This window comes from Rhincodon typus, chromosome 6 (genome assembly GCF_021869965.1).
Source record: "Rhincodon typus isolate 14 chromosome 6, sRhiTyp1.1, whole genome shotgun sequence".
Lineage (NCBI taxonomy): Eukaryota > Metazoa > Chordata > Chondrichthyes > Orectolobiformes > Rhincodontidae > Rhincodon > Rhincodon typus.
This window is the reverse complement of record NC_063337.1, coordinates 1,465,873-1,484,165: the sequence shown is the minus strand read 5'-3', so window position 1 is coordinate 1,484,165 and position 18,293 is coordinate 1,465,873. Positions and strand designations below refer to the sequence as shown.

Genomic DNA, 18,293 nt, shown 5'->3' with positions numbered 1-18,293 from the left:
GTCTGGCTGTGAGTGGGGTGTGAGGGGGAATGGGTGTCTGGCTGTGAATGGGGTGTGAGGGGGAATGGGTGTCTGGCTGTGAGTGGGCTGTGAGGGGGAATGGGCGTCGGGCTGTGAGGGGGAATGGGCGACTGGCTGTGAGGGGGAATGGGCGACTGGCTGTGAGGGGGGTGTGAGGGGGAATGCGCGACCTGATCTAATGTATCTCGGGATGTTGTGGGAAGTTAGGGAGGAAATTGCGGAGCCCCTTGCAGAAATATTTGTATCATCTATAACTATGGGTGAGGCACCGGATGACTAGAGAGTGGATAATGTTGTGTCTTTATTTAAGAAGGGATGTAAGGAGAAGCCTGGGAACTGTAGGCCTGAGAGTCTGACCTCAGTGGTGGGTAAGTTGTTGGAGTGATTGTGAAAGATAGGATTTATATGCATTTGGAGAGGCAAAGACTGATTAGGGATAGCCAGCATGGTTTTCTGCGACGGAAGTTGTGTCTCTCAAGCTTGATTGAGTTTTTTGAGGCAGTAACCAAGAAAATTGATGAGGGCAGAAGGATAGTAATTTGTTTACTTGGGCTTTAGTAAAACCTCTGACAAGGTTCCACGTGGTAGACTAATTAGTAAAGTTAGATGACATGGGATTCAGGAGAGTATGCTAATTGAATACAAAATTGGCTTAATGGTAGGATGATGTGGAGGTGCCAGTTTGGACTGGGATAGACAAGGTCAGAAATCACACGACCACCAGGTTATAGTCCAACAGGTTTATTTGAAAACTCAAGCTTTCGGAGTCCTGCTCATCCTTCAGGTGTTAGTGAGAGAGGTAATATCAGTCTCATACCTAACATGCATTGTCTAATGTAAAATGTCACCTCTTCTTTACACTAATAAAACCTTTAGTTCTCTCAGGGCAGTGACTTGAAAGAAATTCAAGGATTTACATATTAATCATTTAAAACCTTTTAACTGATTAAAGATTTAACAGCATCTTAGGTTTGTTTAATACATCGTCATCACTGATGTGACCCTTTGATCTTTTGCTTATAAATTCTCTGTCTGACACCATCTGTTTTACTAACACCTGAAGAAGGACCGAGGCTCCAAAAGCTTGTGTTTTCACATGAAAGTGTTGGACTATAACCTGGTGTTGTGTGATTTCTGACCCTAATGGTGGGAGACAGTGATGGTGGAGGATTTTGGACTGGAGGCCTGTGACCAGCAGTGTTTCACAAGGATCAGTACTGGGTCTACTCTTGTTTGTCATTTATATGTCAATTTGGATGACAATTTGGAAAGCATGGTTAGTAAATTGGTGATCTAGTGGACAGTGAAGAAAGTTATCGAAGATTACAAAGAGATCTTGATCAGTTGGATCAATGAGCTGAAGAGGTATTGCATTTTGGTAAAACAAACATTTGCATAGCAGGACTTGTACAAGTGAAAGTAGGGCCTTTGGTAGTTTTGCAGAACAGAGAGATCGAGGGGTTAAGGTACATAATTCTTTGAAGTGTGTGTCACATATAGATAATGTGATTAAGGCATTTAAGGGCTCACTTTGCCTTCATTGCTCAGACCTTTGAGTATAGAAGTTGGTACCTCATGATGAGGTCATACAGGATGTTGGTGAGGCCTCTTCTGAAGTACTGTGTGCAGTTCTGGTTGCCCTTTTATCGGAAGGATATTATTGGAGAAATCAGAAAAGATTTACCAAGATGTTGCTGGGAGTAGAGGGTTTGAGCTGGATAGGCTGGGACTATTTTCACTGAAATGTAGGAAGTTGAAGGGTGACCTTACAGAGATTTATAAAACGATAAGGGGCATAGATAAGGTAAATGGTAGATGTCTTTTCCCTAGGGTGGGGGATTTCAAGACCAAGGGGCATATTTTTAAGGTGAGAGGAGAAAGATTTTAAAAAAAGACATGAGGGGCAGTTTTTTTTATGCAGAGGCTGGTTTCTGTGTGGAATAAACTTCCAGAGGAAGTGGTGGATGTGTGTACAATTACAACGTTTAAAAGACATTTGGATAAGTATATAAATAAGTGTTTGGAGGGATGTGGTCCAAACACAGGCAGGTGGGACTAGTTCAGTTTGGGATTATGATCAGCGTCGACTGGTTGGGCCAAAGAGTTTGTTACCATGCTGTATGACTGCATGACTCTGGCTGAGAGTTGGGGGAAGGGGGAATGAGGTTCTGGCTGTGGAAAAGTGAATAAAAGTCAGGCTGCTGTTTGACATGGGTAGGTGGACCAGTCACGAGGAGCAACAAAAGCAGGATGTGAAAGAGCTAGATTGTTAAATGGGACACATGTTGGTACTTTTACAGACATCTTGTATGCTGCCCAGTGATGGTATTCAGCTAAGGGACTGGACCTGTGTGAAAGACTGGATAGGTGATTGAGTGATGATGCATGCAGATGTTTGGATGGGCGCTCATGCAGCCACCCTAACACTTCTCCCTCCCACACCCTTCCTAGCTGGAAACAACCTGCCTCTCACCATGCTTTTGTGTATATTTGAGACCAGCTCAGAATGTGACCCAACAGAGATGAAGGAAGGTCAGAGTTAGTTAAACGCAGTGGCTTAGCTTGGTCCCAGTTCCCACCTTTCCTGGTCTGGATCAGGACTGGGAGCTGAGTCTGTCTGTCTCTCTCTCTCTCTCTCTCTCTTTGCTTCTTCACCAGAAAGGCTGTCAAACTATTTTCAGTTATCTCTGTTGCTGGGCACATTGTAATGGGTGTGGGTTTATTAAGCACTCATTTAAATGTTCAATATATAAAGTTGAATTCTTTCTGAAATTAATGTTTTTGACATTTGTTTAGTGTCCTCCTCCAAGCAAATAATTTGGACAACCCTTGGACAAGGCAATGTTTTGGTAGTTGCCCTATCTTATGCCCTATCTGATGGAGGGGGTTTGGATTGTATGTATTTATCGGTGAATCGCCGTCTAGCAGACTAAACTTTGGAAGGTTCATTGATTCAGCCAACGACTTCATTCTGTTTGAAAAAATTCTGGGCTGTGTACCTAGAGTTCCTGTTCCCTACAGATTCCTTTCTAGGGTAACACATGTTTCATGTTTTTGGAGGAGGGTGTAATATTGTATTTGATTTTTCTTTTGTTTCTCATCCCTCTCTCCCTCCACACTGATGTAAGTCAGGCTGCACTGTGACAGCTCATGGCTCTGAGCAGTGCTTACAATCTCATCTCAGCCGTTTCATTATCTCATGGCAGTGACCTTGTGTTTACTGCATGCTGCACACCCACTGGCACTTTCTCAATTTGTTACAAACATAATGCCCAAACCTGTCTTATCCATATATTCAATAGAAGACCCTTCCATGTTGTTTGGGTACTTGACTGCTGTGTAAAAATGAAAAAAAAAAGATTTTCAATTTGTGCCTGTCATGTCTTCAGGACACCAAAAAAAACCACACAGCCACTTCAGGTGTGTAGTCACTATGTGGTACTGTCGGAATAATGTAATATGATGACATAGTTCAAATATCTTTCTCAACATATGCTGTCCAAGGCAATTGAATCAGTTAAGCTGCAGCTGAATGGATTTACTTTCTTTGTTATTACTTTAGATTCCTGGATGTTTGTTTACTAAAGATTTGGGACCATATTTAATAACTTTGCAAATCAGTGGCCTTAGTCCTATTTAGTGTTTTAAACAATAAAGAACACTTGCATTTCTGCAGGACTTTAATAATCTTAATGGTCCCAAAGCTTTTTGCAAACGATTAAGCAGTTTTGAGGTGTCATCATTGTTGTAAAGGAGGAAACGTCTACCAATTTGTGCACCTACCACAACCCGCAATATTGATGTCAACCAGATAACCAGCTTTAAGATGAAAAGCAGAGCCGTGTGGATGCTAGAAATAAGGCTGTGAAGTGCCTAATTGAAAGACGAGATATTGCTTTTGAGCTCTTTGAGGTTGGTTGAGGGATTAAGATTGATCAATTCTCCAGGGAGATCTCCCAGCTTTCTGTCGGAAGTGTGTTTTGACATCTTTAGAGTTGAAACTTGGAAAGTGGAAACGGGCCCTTGGTTTAATGTCTGAGTTGAAAGACCTGCACCTTTTTTCAGCGCATCACTCCTTCAGATTCTACCTGGAGTGTTATCCTAGATTATTTCTAGGCTGGAATCTGTAAAATCATAAGACTTGGCAGAAATAGACCATTTGGCCCATCGAGTCTGCCATTCAGTGAGATCTTAGCTCATCTGATAATCCTCAACTCCACTTTTCTGCCTCATCCCCATAAGCCTTGATTTGTTTTATACGAAGAAACCCGTGTACATCTGATTCAGAAGTGATTGTGGTACCTGCCGAGGCACCAGCTTGCCCAAGAGAGATTGGTGGAAGCAATGCATTCTTCCTCATTCTTGCACATTATAGCCCATTCTTCTCTGTCACTAGTTAGCAGAGTCTGAATAAAGGGTGGCTCTGAAGGGACACTCAACACCTCTTAGACCAGAATTGTGGATTATTGAACTTTTACACAGTAGCGGGGCAGATTGATCTGAGGGATGTGGGTTCGGTGGATTGGCCATGCCAAATTGTCCATGGTGTACAGGGACGGCAGGCAAGATAGGTAAATGCAGGATTACAGGGATGGGTGGGATGCTCTTTGTAGGGTCAGTATGGACTCAAAGGACCGAATGGCCTGCTTCCACACTGTAGGGATTCTATGCTTCTCAAAATTGCTGCCCTGCATTTGGTATTCCTCAATTGTTTCATGTTAAGATCAGGAACATTCTATCCTTTTAGTGAACATTAGCTTCACTATTGTGGGTGTCACATAATGGTTCCTTTTCTTTTGAACATTGCCTTTCCCACTTTGCACAAGGTGAGCTAATCTTGTCTTTCTCAGAGCCAGCGATTAAGTCAAGGAAAGCTTGTATCAATCAGGTATTGTTTATGTAGAGAATAGAATAGTTTGTTAAAATTTTAAAATTAATCTCCTACCCATCCGTGCTGTGAGCTCTATGGAAAATTTTGACAACTCAAAATCAACTTTCAGAAATTTTTTTTCTACACAAAGTTAGCGAATGGACATCAGAGATTAACAAACTGGCTATTTCTGGAGCTGCCTAAAGCATACAATATTTGAAAATGTTCTTCAGAATATTGCAAACAAGTGTAGGCTATTAGACCCTGTGACCATACAGTTCTGAGCTAGCGACCTTTCTGAGCTGCTCTTGGGGGATTGAATGTCCTCTGATCACTTTGTACTGACTTCCTGTGCTGGGCTCCATTGACCCGGACAAAGTTTGTCAGCTCTCGAGCAGTGTGCAGGGTCACAAGTGGACTGATTCAGAGTTGCCAAGTTGTAAACCTGCACCTTGAGAGAGATTGCTTCGCTGGGCAAACTGCCCTGGCTACAGAAATGCTCATTGAGTTAATGTTGAAGCTGCTACATCTATGTGTTGTATTATTCTCAATATTTAAAACAGAATAGAAAATAGAAAAGTGACCAAATGAGAGTGTATATCCAAATTTAAAAATAGCATGTAATTTATACTTTAAATTAGTGCTGCTGAATATTTTCAGAGTGAGAGACTCAACTAAGTTAGTCTGCCTTGATGTCTCTCTAGTATTACAGATTATTGCAATAAATGCAACAGTTTCCAGATGAATTTCAGGCTTATCACTCGAATTGTGTAATTAGATCAAGCCATAGAGCCATAGATTCATATTGTACGGAAACAGACCCTTTGGCCCAACTTGTCCACACCCATCCGACATTTCAATCTGACCTAGTCTCATTTGCCAGCATTTGGCCTATATCCCTCTAGACCCATCCTATTCATGTACCCATTCAGATGCCTTTTAAATGTTGTTATTGAAGTCGCCTCCAACACTTCCTCTAGCGGCTTCTTCCATTCACACACCACCCTCTGCGTGAAAAAATTACCCTCAGGTCCTTTTTAAATCTTTCCCCTCTCACCTTAAACCTGTGCCCTCTAGGTTTTGTACTTATCCACCCTGGGGAAAACACTTTGTCTATTTACCCTATCCATGCTCCTCATAATTTTATAAGCCTCTGTAAGGTCACCCCTCAGCCTCCACTCCAGGGAAAATAGCCCCAGTCTAACCAGCCTCTCCCTACTATTCAAACTCTCTAATCCTGGCAACATCCTTGTAAATGTTTTCTGTGCCTCCTCTAAGACTGAAGTTTTACTCCCTTCTTGGATCCTGTCTCATGGTTTTGTCCTTGAGCACTTGTCTGGGAGGTTTAACTTTTGCATATTTGTACAGAACCTGCTTGCCATATGCATGGTATTTGAGAGAGTCGATAGCTGCAATCTGATACAAGCTCTGTCACCCACACAACATGTCTTCCTCTTGCATGTCAGTACCTCTGGTGCAGTGGGAATGCAGATTGCCCTGTCTATAGTGCATAAGAATCTGTTTGGAATTTTAAGCTGTGCAGTACAGTTGAACTGGATGTGTTGTCTGTGTGTGGGATAGTGCTGTGCGTTAAATGTGTACATTAAAACTGTCCCTGTCTGTATTGTGCACATTAGCAAAGCAGGGTATTTTGGATCAGCGAGTCTTTTTGCAGACAGCAAATGACAATTGAAATATAATTTTTGTGCTTCTGTGTGGAAACATTGCAACTGGTTAGCTTGTCAATGCACAAACGATACTGGAGTGACTGATGAGGTCATTGTTTTTGATATTTTGCTGGATTAATATTGGAGTGGATGCCAGGAGAACGTCCTTGCTAACTAGTGCAGTGGAGTCTTAAATGCTCACCTGAACAGGCAGGTAGCTGTGAGATAGTAAGAACTGCCAATGCTGGAGTCAGGAATAACACAGTGTGCAGCTGGATGAACACAGCAGGCCAGGCAGCATCAGAGGAACGGGAAAGCTGACGTTTCGGGTCGGGACCCTTCTTCAGAAATGGGGAGGGGGAAGGGAGCTCAGAAATAAATAGAGAGGAGGGGTGGGGCTGGGGAAGGTAGGTGGGATGGTGATAGGTGAGTGCAGGTAGGGAGTGGTGGGGATTGGTCAGTAGGATGGGAGGGATGGATAGGTGGGAGAGAAGATGAACAGGTTGTGTCAGGTCACGGAGACAGGGTTGAGAGGGAGGGTTGGACATGGGATGAGGCTGGGGGTGGGGAAATTTTAAAATTGGTGAAATCCATGCTTAGGCCATTGGGCTGTAGGCTCCCAAGGCGGAATATGAGGTGCAGCTCCTCCATTTTGTGGGTGGCATCATTGTGACACTGGAGGAGGCAGGTGACTGTTGCATTTAACGCCTGACTGAAAGATGACACCTGACAGTGCAGTGCTCCATCAGTGGCACACTAAAGGGCCAGATGAGTTGAATTTCACAGTCTGGTCTAAACAAGACAAGTAGCTTCCGGGTTAATCAAATTACCTGTTGTACTGTAATAGATTTCTGTCACTGCATATATCTTGAACAGGACACAGTCATGAGACTGTAACATTTGAGAGGTTAGACTTGTTGACCTGTCTAGGCAAAAGCATTCTTCACATGCTGTGGGATTTGGCATGGAGTGTTAACTATGTGAACTGACAGAATAAAGTCTCCTTCAGACATCCTGCAGTTCATTATATCTCTTGTGACTTCCACTCCCTGTGGTGTTGTGCAGTCATAGATTGCACAGAATGAGGCCAGTCAGCCCATCCGACTTGTGTTGGCTCTGGAAGAGCTATCCAATCAGTCCTGCCTCCTGCTGTCCTTTGCCTTTTATTTAAAATCACTGCCAGTATTCAATTTTTTCTTTGGAAGTCGTTATTAAATCTACATCAGGCTACCTTATAGGTTGACAAAACTCGGTGTGGAAGAGAAATTCTCATCACATCTCTGATTTGTGTGCCAGCTAACTGAAATTTGTGACCTTTGGTCACTTATCCCTCTGCCAGTGGAAGCAGTTGCGCTTCATGTAATTGGAGTCTTCCATTTCTGTATAAAATTAGCATCTCTTTAGTTCTCTTTCTTCTGCTCTAATTCTGATGAGTGCAAGATGCAAAGTTCTACTTCTAGCCTCCAGTATTTGTTTCAATTGGCAGCCTTTAAGATTTTGGAGTTTGGTGTCATCAGTAGAAGGTGTTATAAAGTCATTTGCAGGTATTTGCATTCAATTTGAATCCTGTCTTAATTTCTGACTTTGTCACTGTAAGTGGTTACAGTTGCTGGTGCCACTGTGGTGAGATTTAATAGAGGTGTTCAAGTTCATGAAGAGTAAATGTACAAACGGAGAACAAGAGTAGGTCATTCAGCCCTTTGAGCCTGTTCAACCATTCAATAAGATATGACTAATGTGATTTTAACCTAACTGTACATTCCAATATATCCCTGATAATCTTTGGTAACCAAGAATTTTTCTGCCTCTTCCTTGAAAGTGTTTAAAGATCCTACATCCATTGCCTTTTGAAGAAGGGAATTCCAAAGAGACTCAACCCTCTGAAAGACGGTTCTCCCCCCTCCATCTCTGTTTTAAATGGCTGACCACTTTTTTAAAACCATGACCCCTAGTTCTAGATTTTCCACGTAGGAAACATCGTTTCCACATCCCCGTCCCGTCCCTTCAGGATCTTATGTTCCAATTAAGTCACCTCTGACTCTTATAAACTCCAGGATACAGGTCCAGTGTCTGGCCTTTCCGCATAAGGCAGTCCATTCATTCTGGGTATTAGAACTGCTTCCCATGCTTTAACATTCTTCAGTAATTATGGTGCCCTATCCTGTACACAGTATTCCAGATGTGGTCTCACCAAAGCACTGTATAATTGAAGCCTAACCTCCTTACTCTCGTGTTCCATTCCCCTCAACTAAGTGATAACATTCCATTCGGTTTCCTTGTGTTTCATGCCCTAGGACACACAACGATCCCTTTGTGTCTCAGGGTTCCGTAGCTTCCCTTTATTTAACTAATGTGTTGATTTTCTGTTTTACCTAATCGAGAAGTTTACATTTTCTTGTCGTCGAGTCTTGCTAAAACTATGCAAGGAACTAGTTAGTCCATATGGAATTTTGTGAATAGTTCTGGGCCCCTTTTCTGAAGAATGATGTAATGGCGTTGGAGGCAATCCAGAGACAGTTCACTAGATTGGTCCTGTGTATAATGGGATCTTATGAGGTGAGGTTGGATATACTGGCCTTGTACTCATTGAAGTTTAGAAGAACAAGAGTTGACTTTATTCAAATATATAAGTTTCTTAGGAGACTTGACAAGAGAGATGCAAAGAGGTCATTGCCCCATGTGGGAGAGTCTACGACCAGAGGGCAAAATCACAGTAAGTGGTTGCCCATTTAAGATGAGACAAGGAGGAATTTCTTCTCCCAGGGCGCAGTGAATCTGTGGAGTTCTTTACCTTGAAGGCTGTTGTGGCTGGATCATTAAGTATATTCAAGTCTGAGACAGATTTTTATTCAGTAAGGGAATCAAGGATTATGGGGAAAAGGCAGGACCATGGAGTTGAATATGATCTCATTGAATGGCAGAGCACATTTGATAATCCAAATGGCTTACTTCTGCTCCTCATTTTATAGTCTTATACTTCATCTGCCAAATTTTTGCCCCACTTACTTAGCCATATGTCCCTTATATCTTATATGTCCCTTACTCCTTATATCCTCTTAATAACTTACTTTCCTACCTATCTTTATGTCGTTAGCAAATTAAACAACCATACATTTAGTTCATTCATTAAATCATTGATATAATTTAGAAATCATTGAGGCCCCAACACTGATTCCTGTGATATTGTACTCATTGCATCTTTCAACCCAAAAATGACTTATTTATGCCTATACTTGCATCCTAATCAATCTATCGTGTTGCCCCTATACCATGAGCTCTTACGTTGCATAGTTACTTTGGTGGCACCTAGACATAGGCCTCCTAGATTTCTAACCATATCCACATGTTTCCCTTTATCTATAGATAACAGTGTGGAGCTGGAGGAACACAGGCCAGGCAGCATCAGCGGAGCAGGAAAGTTGAGGTTTTGGGTTGACCCTTCTTTAGAAAATTCCTCTTTATCTACGTTGTTGTAGCTTCCTCAAAAACCGACAAAGAATTAGTCAATCACAATTTCCCTTTTACAAAACCACATTGACTCAGCTTGATTGCATTGAGGTTTTTACATGCCCTGCTGTATTCATTTCAAAACAATCTCTGAATTGCCCCTGTTAAAAAATTCACCTGCAGTTCCCTGCCTTCTGTTTCTCTGACCACCCCATATTATCTTTCCTTGCAATATTGCATTTTTTTCCCCAAGGAGACTTTGAGGATGTAATTAAGCATTTCCTCTGCTGTTGTGAGGCTTGCCAGGCCTGTCAAAAATCCAAGTCGAGTTTCTCATGTCAGACATAAGACAAAGTGATGAGGTTTGCCAGACCAATACCTGGAATGGTCATTTGATGAGCAAAGGTTGGAGATTCTGAGCTTATATCTGCTGGAGTTTTGAAGAGTAAGAGGTGACTTGATTGAAGTGTATATGATCTTGAGATGTCATGACAGGATGGATGTGGAGAGGATGTTTCTTCCTGTGGAGAAATCTGGAACCGCAGGCCACTGTTTCAAAATAATTGATTCCCCATTTAATGCACAGATGAGAAATCTTTTTCTCACAGCAGTTTGAGAGTCTTTAGAACTCAGAAACATACCGTCAGAAAGTGATGGATGCAGTGTCTGTGAATATTTTTAGGGCGGATGTAGTTAGGTTCTTGCGCAGGGCCTGTGGGTGGGGAATATGCAATCATCAGATCAGCAATGATCTTATCTAATGGTGGAGCATGTATGAGGGGCCAAGTGACCTATTCCTTTGTCTGCACCTAATTTGTATGTTCATCAGTATGTGAAATACCGCAAGGGTGTTTACTGTTACTGATGGTCAAGCCAAATGCCTTGGGCACTTATTAGTCTAGTGTTTATATCAGACTTGCCTCAAATCCCTCGCTGACTGCAGTGGGGGAGGACAGTTACTCGATGTGCTTGTCAGCACTAGCCCTGGAATAAATCTGCAGTGAATGTTGGAATTAGTAACTTTCAGACCTCAGAGTTTCGGTTCCCCTTACTGAAGTTCTCATCTCAATTCTTGTTAACATTTCTAATGCTTTAACATTAAGCTGGAAAGCTGTGGGTTCGAAACTCATTTCAGGGATTGGATTTTGAGTCTAGGTCTCCTGTTCTAGTGCAGTGCTGAGGGGAGTACTTTGTTGTTGAAGGTAGTAACCTTCAGTTGGCAGGAAAACTGAGACCTTGTCGACTAGTCTGTCTGTCTCCCTTTTAATGTGCTTTTCAGAATCTATCTCATTAATGAAACCTTTGGTTACCTGTCCTAATCTATTCTCGTGTAGCTTTGTTTAAAAAGTTGGTTCAGTAATAGTGCTGTGTAGAGGAAGTTTTGAAATTTAATGATGTCAAAGATGCTCGATACATATAAGTAGTAGGTGATGCTTAGGTGAATTTTAAGAGTGTGCAGCTTGCCTAATGCTCATACCAAACATCCTGCTTTCAATGACAACCACCCAAATCAGCTCAACAATATTGGGTGTGGAAAGCGTCCCATCTGATTGTTCATGGGCAGTGGTTATTGCTGGCTGGGCCAGGATTTATTGCCTGTCCCTAGTTGCCCTTGAGAAGATGGTGGTGAGCTGCCTTCTTGAATGGATAGTCCATTTGGTGTAGGTACCGACATAGTTCTATCAGGGAGGGAGTTCTAGGATTTTGACCCAGTGACACTGAAGGAATGGCGATATATTTCAAAGTCAGGATGGTGAATGGCCCGGAGGGGAACTGCTCAGTCCTTCAAGATGATTGATGTCAGCATTTTGAAAGTGCTGTCAAAAGCACCTTCTGCAGTGCATCTTGTTGCTACTATACAGTGGTGGTAGATGGAGTAAATAATGAAGGTTGAGGTTGCTTTGTCCTGGATTGTGTAAACCTGTTGAGTGTCTTTGGAGCTGCACTGTGCTGCAAGTGGGGAGTTTTCCACCATTGCTGTTGATCATACCCATCTACTGAAGTCTCCATTTTGAAGTAATTGCTCCTGTGTGAAATATTTGGATGAAATGCTGTCCAAATCCATGTCTTTGACCTCTCTGTGTAGAATTATTCCTGTGTTGCTGTCAACAGAACTCACCTCAGTGCACCTTCAGCACCGATCCTGAACTTTGGCTGTCATTGCACTGTCTACCCACTCGAGTATAAGATTGTTTTAACACCAGCCTGTATGATTGGTCAGATTGATGCAGACTGACTTAACCAACCTTAGTGGTTCTACAATAGGGGATGAATTGGTGAGTGTGATCACATCTGTTGGCCAATCCATTCCCTCCGGCTGATCAGTCTAGAATCAAAGAAGGATACAGTGCAGGAGGAGGTAATTTGGGTCACTGTGCCTGCTGTGGTTTTGCTCCTTTCCAAAAGTCCTGCAAATGTTTCCTTTGGTGGTTTGGCATGTGGTACTGTAATGTCAATGTCTGAATTGAATTACATAAGAACTAGGAGCAGGAGTAGGCCATTCAGCCCCTTGAGCCTACTCTGCCATTTAATGTAATCGTGGCTGATCTCATCTCAACCTCAACTCCACTTCCCTGCCTGCTCCCATAACCCTTCAACCCATTACTGATTGAAAATCTATCTTACAAATGAATATAATTTTGAAGTGGCATGATCCTCCCAAATCATTGCATTAATATCATACATACTGATCAGTCATTTCCTAGCTGGAGGGACATTGTTTTTGTCATCCTGATCCTTGGCTAAGGGAGCCATGAAGGGCCTATCCTCATAAATTTTGGATGGGAATTTTGAAGTTAATTGGAGATTGTTGAGATGGGAACTTAGGAACAGGCATAGGCCATTCAACCTCTCGAGCCTGCTCTACTATTCAGAAAGATCATGGCTGTTTTGTGGCCTAACTTCATATGCCTGTCTTGGGCCCATATCCCTTGATATCTTTGCTTAATAAAAATTTGTTTATCTCGGATTTAAATTTAACCAATGAATTAGCATTGACCACCATTTGTGGAAGAGAGTTCCAAACCTCCACTAGTCTTTGTGTTGTAGCAGTGCTTTCTAACATCTCTCCTGACCAGCCTGGCCCTAATTCTTAGACTGTGCCCCCAGTTATAGAATCTTCAACCAATGGAAATAGTTTATCTTTATCCACCCTGTCTTTCCCTGTTAATATCCATGCTGTATGACTCTATGACTCTATAATATCCCAGAGACCTTGATAAGATCACCCCTTAACCTTCTAAATTCTAGAGAATAAAGGCCTAATTTGTCTAATCTCTCCTCATAATTTAAACCCTGAGGACCAGGTAGCATCCTTGTAAATCTGTGTTGTACTATTTAGCACATGGGAGCACCTTCACTACACAGCTACAGTGATTCAAGGGGATGGCCTCCCACCAATCCCCATCCCACAGGCAGCTACCGATGGGAAGCTGAAATCTGCTTTTCCAGTGATCCCTGTGACTGAATCAATTTTCAAAACATGTCTGTCTATCTCTCGCGAACTGTTTCTGGCTGCAGTTGTTCCTAATGGCAAGAGATTCCTGCACTATCTGTAATTCAGCACCAGTATTAACTCCAAAAATTTGTATCTGCTTTTATCTAGATGATGTGTTCTTTAGATCCTCGTATTAGGAGACCTCAAAGTTGGTATTTCCATAAGTTCTGGATTTTGGCAGCACAGTCTTTTCATTAGGGCTTTGACTGGAGTCAGAATGGGACTGCAGTAGTCATAGATAGCCACTTTGGGAATTTCTGGTAACGGTCTCAAAGCAACGAAAGATATTGCACACTTCAGGAGACTGGCTAATGGTGATGATCTCCAGAAAGTATTAACTCCTATGCTGTGCATTTGACAGCTGTTTGTCTGGATTCCAGTCGCCTTTGTTATCTTGAGAAGAAATAGTGATTGAAGAGTTCGTCTCCATGATTGAACCTTTTGAAAACATGAAGCAACTGCTCAGAGCTTCCCACTGATGCGCTATTTGCCAGTCAACTCATTCACACTTACTGTCAGCTCAAATGGATCACGACCACATTTTTATTTTGATATTTGAGGTCTGCAAACATGGATGATTAAAACATTTAGTTGTACTGTTCTGAAGAAGGGTCACTCAACTTGAAATGTTAACTCTGTTTCCCTCTCCATGTATGCTGCCAGTCTGGCTGGTTTTCTCCAGCAAATTCTGTTTTTGTTTCAGATCTTCAGCACCTCCAATTCTTTGCTTTATTATAGTTATGCTGATTAGTTGTTTTCCTAACCTTCCTCAGAGTTGACTAATTTAAAACAAATATTAACAGGTTTTGGAAGTTGCTTGTGCATCAACCATAATGTATAATTCCCACACTGGGTTGTACGATCAACACTGGGCCCCTTCTCTTTGGCCTGTTAAAAGTGCCTGCACATTGCAGCTCCATAGTAAAGGATGTCTGAAGTATTTGGTGATGCTTGTGCATGCCTTAAGCATGATGCCAGTTCATTACATTTAAGATGAGCTAACAGATTGACTGCAACAATGTTTTGCCTATACCATAATAAAAAGCCTCAACTTGAACCAGTGTTTTAATTCTACATACCAACGTATGAATTCAGAGTAGGTGTAGGGTGGCATGGTGGCTCAGTGGTTAGCACTGCTGCCTCACAGTGCCAGGGACCTGAGTTTGATTCCACCCTCGGGCGACTGTCAGTGTGGAGTTTGTACGTTCTCCCTGTGTCTGTGTGGGTTTCCTCTAGGTGTTCCGGTTTCCTCCCACAGCCCAAAGATGTACAGATTAGGTGCATTGGCTGTGGGAAATTGCCCATAGTGTCCAGGGATGTGTAAATTAGGTGGGTTAGCCATGGGGGTTACAAGGTTTACAGGGAAAGGTTAGGGGTGTGGGTCTGGGTGGGATGCTCTCGGAGGGGTGGTGTGGACTTGTTGAGCTGAATGGCCTGTTTCCACACTGTAGGGATTCTATGATTCTATGACTTGGCCATTCAGCCCCTCTAGCATGCACTATCATTCAATAAGATCAAGGTTGATCTGATTATAACCTTCAAATCCACATTCCCACCTGATAACCTTTCAACCCTTACTCAACAAGAATCTATGCATCTCTGCCCAAAAATAATCAAGGGTTCTTGTTTCCATCACCTTTTCAGGAAGAGAGTTCAAAAGACTCAAAATCCTCAGAGAAAATTTTGCCTAATCTCTGTTTTAAACGGGTGACCTGTGATTTTTAAACTGTGCCCCAGTTCTAAATCCTCCATCAGAGGAAACATCTTCTCCAAGTTCACCCTGTCAAGTCCCCTCAGGTCCTCATTCTTCTAAACTCCAGTGGATACCAACCAATCCTGTCTAACCTTTCCTCATAAAACAACCTGCCCATTCCTGGTGTTAGTCTGGTAGACCTTCACTAAAGGGCCTTCAATGCATTTATATCCTTCCTTAGACAAGGGACCAGTCTTGTACACAGTACTCCTGTACAATTGAAGCATAGCCACCCCTTTTTTGTATTAAATTCTCAATCAATCTGATTGTGTTTGGTGTGCAGTCACCATAGAGTCATAGAGCTGTACAGCACAGAAACAGACCTTTCGGTCCAACTTGTCTATGCCGACCAGATATCCTAAATTAATCTAGTCCCATTTGCCATCTGGAAGTTTTTCACTCCGCCTCAATATGTTCCGACCCCACGACTGAGGAGCGCTGCTGTTGATCCCTGCCTCTGTTCTAGTGCAAAAAACGGTTATCTCACCTTCGCAGCTTCTTTAACATCCTCTCTGTTTCTTTAGGGTATCATAGCCCAATTATCTCTGGCCAAGCCCTCGGGGCTCCTACCTCTGGTTCCTGAGGGCTGGACACTTTATGGTTTGTCCATGGTATGACCCTAGCCTTATTAACTATGCACTAGCTGGTGTTGTGATCACCTGCCTCACTTTTACCCACACATGATAAAGAATGGGTCAGAGCCTCAGATGGGGCTGGAAAGAAGTTCCTGTCATTAATACATCCCCAGTGACTGGTAAACATGAGGGAGATACTGATATAATTCTGAAAAATTAGCAGCTTTTTCTTTGTTATAAGTGGTCTGTTTCGGTAAGTTGTCACCTTAAATAGTTTCATGCTAATTCCACATCAAATCAACTGTGCGATTTAGTGTCCAGTCTTCCAATGTTCCCCTGCTGATCTGGAAAACTGTTGCTTAATTTACTGAGTTGCATTTGGCTAATTGCATTAACCAGTAATCCAGTTCTATTAACCTGAACTGTTCAACACATTCCATCAATAGAGAATGTAAAATAAAATATGTCTGGAGTTAAACTGTTTGCCGTTAATGTTCTGAATATATCCCTGTCATTGCTGTAAGTTGTACAAACTGTCTGCTTTAGGAGGGATTTTATCATTACATTTGCCTTCATTCCTATACAGTTCATGAGCAATGTTTATTAAGACCATAAGTTGTAGGAGCAAAATTAGGCCATTCGGCCCATTGAGTCTGCTTCTCCATTCGATCATGGCCAATAAGGGGGAGGCAATGCCCTAGTGGTATTATTGCTGGACTGTTAATCCAGAGACCCAGGTAATGTTCGAATCCTGCCATGGCAGATGGTGGAATTTGAATTCAATAAATATCTGGAATTAAGAATCTAATGATGACCATGAATCCATTGTTGATTGTTGGAAAAACCCATCCGGTTCACTAATGTCCTCTAGGGAAGGAAACTGCCATCCTTACCTGGTCTGACCTACATGTGACTCCAGACCCACAGCATTGTGGTTGACTCTTAACTGCCCTCGGCAATAAATGCTGCCTGGCCAGCAACACCCTCATCCCTTGAATGAATTATAAAAAATAACTAATTCTGAACATAAGAATGTGGGAAAATGCTCCTTGAGCTCAGTCTGCCATTCTGTTAGATTATGGCTAATCAGTACCTCAACTTGATTAATTCAGCTTTATTCTGCATCCCTCACAAAAGTCTGTTGTTCTCTGTTGCAAAATTTCATTTGACTTTCAATATCCACACCCTTTAGGGAAGCACGTTCCAGTATTCTACTACCATTTCACCCCTCAGCAATCTAAATCTAAATCTGTAACAATGCTCCTGATTTTCTGGGTTTTCCCATTGGAAGAAGTTGTCACCAGGATCTTTCTAGCTTTTTAAGATCATGTATGAAAACTCAGGAGAAATAGGATTTCGCACTGTGTGTATCTAGTCTTTCATTGTCTTAAACATCATGATCAGATTGCCTCTCGAGAGGACACAAGCCTGTGTAACCTGTCCTCCTAATGTACCACTTTTAGCCCTGGAATCATTCTGGCGAATCTGTGAAGCTGCCTCTGTGAGGCCGATCTCTCCTCCTGGAATGTGGTGCCCAGAACTGATCCCAATTGCTCCCAGCAGGGTCTCTCCATGGCCCATTTAACTGAAGCATCACTTCCTCATGTTAAATTTCACTTCTTGAGATAAAAACTACCATTTCGACCGTCATTACTCCTCATTTTCCCACTGGTCATTCTTTTAGGCCAGTGTTCTAATGTTGAGTGTGATGGCTTCAATATACACAGTGCCTCATGTTGAATCTGTTTTCCAGAATGAAGTGGTGGGAGGGAAGGCTGCAGGGAAGAAATGTTTTTAAACAAAAACATAAAACTAAGAAAGCCTACAGCACGTCTTGTTACAACTTCTGGCATCGGTCCTGCTTCACCATCACTGTGATTTAATGACTATAAAAGTAATTTGCATTTCTGTAAACACCTTTAACACAGTAAAACATTCCAAGAAGTTTTTCAGGCATGATTGTCCAACATATTTTGACACCAAACAAGGGCGTATCAGGACAGGTGACCAAAATCTTCGTTAAAGGTAGATTTCAAGAAGCATTTTAAAGTAGGAATGAGTGATAAATTTGGGGAGAGAATTCATGGCTGTTGATATGGAGTGACTAAAATCACAGATTTCAAGAGACCAGAATGAGAAGAGTACAGAGATCTCAGCCAGTATGGAAGGGATAGGAGCAGTGACACATTGGAGAGACCAGAAAAGAAAGCCGAAGAATTTTAAAATGAAGATGTTGCTAAGCCAAGAACAGATGTACGTCACTGACACACGACTGCTGGGCGTGAGGTAGATTACAGGCACCAGTGTTTTGTTTGAACTTTAGTCTGTGGAGAGCAGAAGTTGGGATGTCAGCCTACAGAATGTCAGAACAGTCGAGTCAAGAGCTAAGATAGGCTGCTATTGAAATAAGAATCAAAAACAAAGTTGCTGGAAAAGCTCAGCAGGTCTGGCAGCATCTGTGAAG

General features: G+C 42.2%; 1 protein-coding gene across 4 annotated transcripts in view; it reads left to right on the top strand.

Moving 5' to 3' along the window:
• LOC109936712 (stromal interaction molecule 1) overlaps positions 1-18,293 on the top strand; it is a 124,083-nt gene that overhangs the window by 30,710 nt on the left and 75,080 nt on the right. The gene's annotated exons all lie outside the window — the stretch shown is intronic.